At 31.8% G+C, this 7751-nt stretch overlaps 1 pseudogene; it reads right to left on the reverse strand.

Moving 5' to 3' along the window:
• The window catches only part of LOC106460366, a 50953-nt pseudogene that overhangs the window by 21275 nt on the left and 21927 nt on the right, over positions 1 to 7751 (reverse strand).

Below are 7751 nucleotides of genomic sequence, written 5' to 3' on the forward strand. Positions count from 1 at the left end.
GATGTCATTTTTTACCGACCTAGCTAAGCTGATAACAGATGACATGTTTTACCGACCTAGCTAAGCTGATAACAGATGACATTTTTACCGACCTAGCTAAGCTGATAACAGATGACATTTTTACCGACCTAGCTAAGCTAATAACAGATGTCATTGCTCGAGATTTTAGTTTTCATTTGGTTATGATATGGGTTTTGATGCATGATGCGAACGTGTATGTATGTTTTGATCCACATGTTGACGTCAGTATGTCAGATACAATACTTCCGAGATAATAACCAGAAGTAACCTGCTTTTTTTGCAGGTCATTATATTCCGAAAGTTTGAAACACACTTCTATATTTACTTAATTATCTGACGTATAATGTATCTACACACACACACACACACATATGTATACATATATATGTATATGTCATGTAAATAGGTAGACTAGAGAGCTTACAAAATCGCGCCCAGAAATATCGTTACTACTGAAGTATTAAACTGATAGATCAGCACAATTTAATCGCTATGAGCTTACTGCACTCTATTTGATTTATAGCATAAATTATATTATTATGATAACTAATTCTAATTTTTAAATTTACTGATGTATTTTCCCGTTGTGCAGCACAAAGTTACACAATGTGATTTGTGCAATCTGCTCACCGCAGGTATCGAAACCAGATTTTTAGTAATAAATAAATTTAATGGGTAGTAGAACCTCTCTATATATATAATGGCTAGAGACAGCTTGAATGGGTAATGAATATATATATACATATATAGGTAGAAATACACACATACCAGTTCCACAAGCTAAACTTAATTTTTGAGGTCAACCGTTCCCACATTCATATTCCTACGCTTTATGTAAAATAGTTCTAAACCTTGATAACATTTGAGTATCAGCTGCAATACAGCAATTCGTAATTATTTCAATATTATTTTAAATATTTTCACTATCTAAGGCTATTTTGAGATACACAAGTGTGAACACGTTTACATCTTATCTCTTCTCATTAATCAAAAACAAAAACACGGAGGAATGAAAAAATATTTCAGATAATACTTTTTTCTCATAATTTCTCATTACCAGTAATCAATTACAGTTGTCGATTTGATGAACCCAGAAATTTGTTCTTTGGTAATGGTCTGAGCAAGAGGACGTTCTTTTCTTCAACTAAAGTACGTAATGAATTATTTATCTTATTGTGAAAAGAATTAAAGGTGTTCGACAAAACTGATGACCATTGATAATGTACTCTCTTAGCATACATAAAAACGCCTACCTGCTCCCCCACTGACCACCAGGCATCACTACTGACACTTAGATGAACAACATGGACACAACTGTATCTGATCTTCTACTCCGACCGGGCGCATAAGCGGCTCTACGCTGAAACTACCTCGTGATTAGATGGCGGGAAAATAGGTCACCTACAGCCTACCATCACATTTTGTAGTCGGTCAAGTACAGCGGCCTCTGTACCCTTACCCAGGTTGGTGCTCTATAAAACGGCGTCGCCCCAGGCACATCGAAACCAGGTCAGCCGATTCAAAACTGACGCCTGTCTTTATTGAAGTCTATTTGTTTGGTCTGTGTAGCGAATACGTTAGTACGTCACTGGAATTACCCGGGTTTTTAATTCTGCCTTTTTTTAAAACTAACGCTGTGTGAAATGCATGTCATTTGTAGTTTAGATTCACATTCTGTTTTATAACCTATGATATATTCTACACTCTACGAGGTATTTCCTGTCTTTTTACCTCGAATCAATATTGTACAACAGACGAACTGAAGACCTAGAACTAGGTATTTTACTATGTGAACGTGGTTGTTTGATAAAGAAAATTCACCTGTTAATGCTGAATGCTTAGAATCAGCAAGGAACAATTAATTGAATATCAAACTTTGATGTATGAGTAGTTTTGCTATGTTAAAATGCTACGAAATAGCTATCACGCACAAGGTCAAATGGAAAATGTGTGGCTTTTTATTACGTTGTATAATGTCTTGTGGCGAAGAAGCATATCTGAAGACTGTATGACATTATATAAGAGTAGGACTGATAATCATTTATAAATTATAACAAATTTTTCTTCACTTACTCTATAAGTGTTTCCAGTAAGGAAAACATAACAGGATCTCGACCACACACATTGTATGCTTAATGCTGCAGCTGACGTGTCCTTTCGTCCAATACAAGACTCACAAATTATCAGCAAAATCATGCCAGTCCCGTACTAGTAAAAGAGCTTGGGAAAATATACAGAGCGAAAAGATATCCGGAGTTAAGTAATTCATTCTACGGAAACGAGATACTTTGTAAAGCCACATCATCAATACTTGAATTGTGAGAAAATACTAATTAGAAATCAGAGAACGATAAGAATAGGAAATTAAATCTTAATGTATTTGATTTTAGTTCAATATCCCTCACTCTGTTTCTACTCTTTCATTAATATTCTAGCACGCTTAATAACTTGGAAATGTAGTTGTTAGTATCGTATTTACGAATTAATTCAGTACAAAAAGGTATAATATAATACTGAAAAAATGTCTTGATAAAAGAGTTAGCACAAAGGATCACATGTAAAGTGTAATAAACTTAAAATAAGACCAAAACTCGAGCGCTTTCGAATAGTTGACTATTACTCTTCAGGAGAACAAAGAACTGAAAAAAATGAATTGTCATCCTTAATAATGTGTCGTTGCCAGGTGTTTGGGACATAACGTGGCCTCAGAATGTTTATTATTTCTTTCCTCTAGGAACACTGAACGTTGAACTTACCCCAGATCTCGATTTCATGGAACTGTGCATTATCCTCACTGAAAACGTGTAACTAGACCAGCTTCCGTAATATGTCAGAATTACTTCATCCTCTCAAGTTCTCCCCCCCCCCTCCCACTTGGTGGTAATCGTTAAGTTACGGACTTACAATGCAAAACTTCATTGTTCAATTACCAGCAGTGGACAGAGTGCTGATAGCTCAATGTGTAGCTACGCACTAAAAAAACAACTACTACATTTTTGTTTCCTGGTTGGTGAGCGGTAGGTTCATGGATTTACAAAGCTAAAATTCGATTCTTCACAGTAGACAGAGTGCAGATGGCCTACTTGGTAGTTTTGGCCCCTAGTGACTCAGTGGCAAGTCTGAAGACTTATAAAGCTAAAAATCGAGTTTCAATATCAGCGGTGGGCAAATCGCAGTTAGCTCATTCTGTCGCTTTGGACTTAACAGCAAACAAAATGTCCCTCGGTGAGACAGCGGTAAGTTTACGGACTTATAAAACTAGAATCAGGAGTTCGATTCCCCGCGGTGGACACAGCAGACAGCCCAATGTGGCTTTCCTCTAAGACAGACAAACAAACAAAACTACAGTTCTTTTTTTTTTACAAGCTTTTACATGTGTAGATCTTTTAAATGGAGATTGAATAACAACAAAATTAGGACCTTATTTCTTGAGTTAAGCCAAACAGTAGATTGTTTATAGATCCAAGTAATTTAGTCTGGCTTTAGAACATGAAGAATATTAATGCAAATGCACATCTATTGAATTAGTCTAAACTCATGCATAAGTAAGATATCCCCAAAATACTTGAAATAAAACCAATGTTGTAGAAAAAGCGTCGCTATAATGTGATCGTTGCTAATGAGAATGAATGGATGTTGCTTGCTATAAAAGATTGGTTACTTCGTGGTCGATTTGAAACAAGTAGTGCGTTTATAATGAAAATTCGTGTAGCCTTACAAATCATTAGACTACCTTTTTAGAGATCGAATTCCTCTGTGCTCCTAATTTAACTAGTCCGAAAACTGAAGCCCTCAGGATAAAGATAGTTATTGTCTCTGGGATCTTGAAAGAGCCAACACCAGCATCTGTTATCGTAATTATGTTAAGGATGAAATATCTGGAATAAATTTAGAGAACAAACAAAGGACAAGTTTAAGTAGGGTAGTATAGTCCTAATTTTTAAATGGTAATCAAATATTTCATGCTAGGACTCTGTAAATTAATTTCTTTGGTATCTTATTATTATAATTGTTAAATGTGAATATGTAAAAAAAACAAGGAGTCTGACTGTGTTGTACTTTTTTTTTTACCTACTTTTTATTCTCTAAGATTCAAAAGTTTTAATTTTCTCGCTGTGTGTCACGACAGTCTTCAGTAAAAAGAGCTGTATTAATAGCCGAGTTTATATTAGTGCAACATCTAATCAACTTTGGAAAATTTCTTTAAAAATCGAGAACATTAGTTCTAGCATTCCAAGTTGTTCGTTTGAATATAATTATTTACATCACAACATTTAGTATTAATTTAAGGTTGGTTTGCAATAGCTATCTTTCAAAAGAGGATGCTAGTGTACACTGCATCAGAAACTGTCCTCCTTTATTTAAAATATACATCAATCCAATCATCACCAACATGATTATGCATATTTAATTTACTATGAAACCTACGTATTGGAACTTCTTGGGGGTTTGCCTGTAAAAGTGCATCACAAGAGCAGCCTTTCATAGGGACATATATGAATAAAGAATTGAGTTGAAACAACAATGTAAACAAACCTAAAAATACAAACATACCAACATAGTTCCCAAGAGCTGAAGTTGTATGGACAAATGGGACAAGTACAAAGCATGTTCTCTCACATTTTCCACTTGTATTGATGGAGCATCTTAATAACGTTTCCTTTTTATAGTAGAGAGAGAGTGTGTTGCATGTCAGTTATCTAGGTTGCTGGATACAACGTTATAATAGACAACTGTTTTGTCCAGTAGAAGTTCTCAGGCTCACCAGAGTAACTCCTAGAATTAATTCCACTCAACAAAAACAGGGGCTGCACAGGACGGTGTTATTTCTTAAAGAGATAGAATTGAATAATTGTATACATTCCTTTGAATACAAGTAATAAAAAAATATTTAAAAAGGAAGTAAATGTATGGATGGCTAATATCAATTCTTCAAAAACAAGATAATAAGGATGGCACCTGCTTCATCCCTACATAATAGAACAAGCACAAGGTGTAGTGGAAGGTTAACAAACAAAAATAGGATAAATTAAACTCAATTGTGACTGACTAGTTATATGTAATGTTATATAATAACTCTTACCTGTGTTATTATGTAGGAATGAGGCAAATGCATCATCTTGTTTCTGTACAGTATTTGTTGTTCCATTCTTGTGTTTCTATATAATATTTGTAGTTTCATTCTTGTGTTTCTATACAATATCTGTTTTTCATTCTTGTGTTTCTATACAATATTTGTTGTTTCATTCTTGTGTTTCTATACAGTATTTGTTGTTTCATTTTTGTTTCTATACAGTATTTGTTGTTCCATTCTTGTTTCTATACAGTAACTGTCGTTTCATTCTTGTGTTTCTGTACAATATTTGTTGTTTCATTCTTGTGTTTCTATACAGTATTTGTTGTTTAATTTTTGTTTCTATACAGTATTTGTTGTTCCATTTTTGTTTCTATACAGTATTTGTTGTTCCATTCTTGTTTCTATACAATATTTGTTGTTTCATTCTTGTGTTTCAATACAGTATTTGTTGTTTCATTTTTGTTTCTATACAGTATTGTAGTTTCATTCTTTTTCTATTCAGTATTTCTTGTTCCATTCTTGTTTCTATGCATGATCTGTTGTTTCATTCTTGTGCTTATATACAGTATTTATTGTTTCATTTTTGTGTTTATATATAGTACTTGTAGTTTCATTCTAGTGTTTCTATACAATATTTGTGGTTTCATTCAAATGTGTTTCTATACAGTACTTGTTGTTTCATTTTTGTTTCTATGGATTATTTGTAGTTTCATTATAGTTTCTGTACAATATATGTTGTTCCCTTCTTGTGTTTCTGTACAGTATTTGTAGTTTCATTCTAGAGTTTCTATACAATATTTGTGGTTTCATTCTTGTGTTTCTATACAATATTTGTGGTTTCATTCTTGTGTTTCTATACAGTATTTGTTGTTTCATTTTTGTTTCTATGGAGTATTTGTAGTTTCATTATATTTTCTGTGCAGTATTTGTAGTTTCATTATATTTTCTGTATAGTATTTGTTGTTCCCTTCTTGTGTTTCTATACAATATTTGTGGTTTCATTCTTGTGTTTCTATACAGTATTTGTTGTTTCATTTTTGTTTCTATGGAGTATTTGTAGTTTCATTATATTTTCTGTACAGTATTTGTAGTTTCATTATATTTTCTGTACAGTATTTGTTGTTCTCTTCTTATGTTTCTATACAGTATTTGTTGTTCCTTTCTTGTTGCTATACAATATATATCGTTCCATTTTTGTTTCTATATAGTATTTGTTATTTCATTTTTGTGTTTCTATATAGTATTTGTTCTTCCATTCTTGTTTCTATACGTTATTTGTTGTTCCATTCTTGTGTTTCTATACAGTATTTGTTGTTCCATTCTTTTGTTTCTATACAGTATTTGTTGTTCCATTCTTGTTTCTATACATTATTTGTTGTTTCATTCTTGTGTTTCTATATAGTGTTTGTTGTTCCATTCTTGTTTCTATACATTATTTGTTGTTTCATTCTTTTGTTTCTATACAGTATTTGTTGTTTCATTCTTATGTTTCTATATAGTGTTTGTTGTTCCATTCTTGTTTCTATACATTATTTGTTGTTTCATTCTTTTGTTTCCATACAGTATTTGTTGTTCCATTCTTGTGTTTCTATACAGTATTTGTTGTTCCATTCTTGTTTCTATACAGTATTTGTAGTTTCATTCTTGTGTTTATATATACTGTAGTTCTTGTTGTTTCATTCATGTGTTTATATATACTGTAGTTCTTGTTGTTTCATTCATGTGTTTCTATACAATATTTCTTGTTTCTATACAATATTTGTTGTTCCATTCTTGTGTTTCTATACAGTATTTGTAGTTTCATTCTATTTTCTATACAGTATTTGTTGTTCCATTCTTGTGTTTCTATACAGTATTTGTTGTTCCATTCTTGTGTTTCTATACAGTATTTGTTGTTCCATTCTTGTTTCTATATAATATTTGTTGTTCCATTCTTGTTTCTATACAGTATTTGTTGTTCAATTCTTGTTTCTATATAGTATTTGTTGTTCCATTCTTGTTTCTATACATTATTTGTTGTTTCATTCTTGTGTTTCTATACAATGTATGTTGTTTCATTTTTGTGTTCCTATACAGTATTTGTTGTTTCATTTTTGTGTTTCTATACAATATTTTTTGTTTCATTTTTGTTTCTATGCAGTATTTGTTGTTCCATTCTTGTGTTTCTATACAGTATTTGTTGTTACCTTCTTGTTTCTATACAATATTTATTGTTCCATTTTGTTTCTGTACAGTACTTATTGTTCCAATTTTTGTTTCTATACAGTATTTGTAGTTTCATTCTTTTTCTATACAGTATTTCTTGTTCCATTCTTGTTTCTATACAGTATTTGTTGTTTCATTATTTTTTGTATACAGTATTTATAGTTTCACTCTTTTTCTATACAGTATCTGCTGTTCTATTCTATAGTGTTTTTCTATACAGTATTTGTTGTTTCATTATTTTTTGTATACAGTATTTATAGTTTCACTCTTTTTCTATACAGTATCTGCTGTTCTATTCTATAGTGTTTTTCTATACAGTATTTGTTGTTTCATTATTTTTTGTATACAATATTTATAGTTTCATTCTTTTTCTATACAGTACCTGCTGTTCTATTCTTGTTTCTATACAGTATTTATTGTTCCATTTTTGTTTCTATGCAGTATTTGT

Source organism: Limulus polyphemus, unplaced genomic scaffold (genome assembly GCF_000517525.1).
Source record: "Limulus polyphemus unplaced genomic scaffold, Limulus_polyphemus-2.1.2 Scaffold760, whole genome shotgun sequence".
Classification (NCBI taxonomy): Eukaryota; Metazoa; Arthropoda; class Merostomata; order Xiphosura; family Limulidae; genus Limulus; species Limulus polyphemus.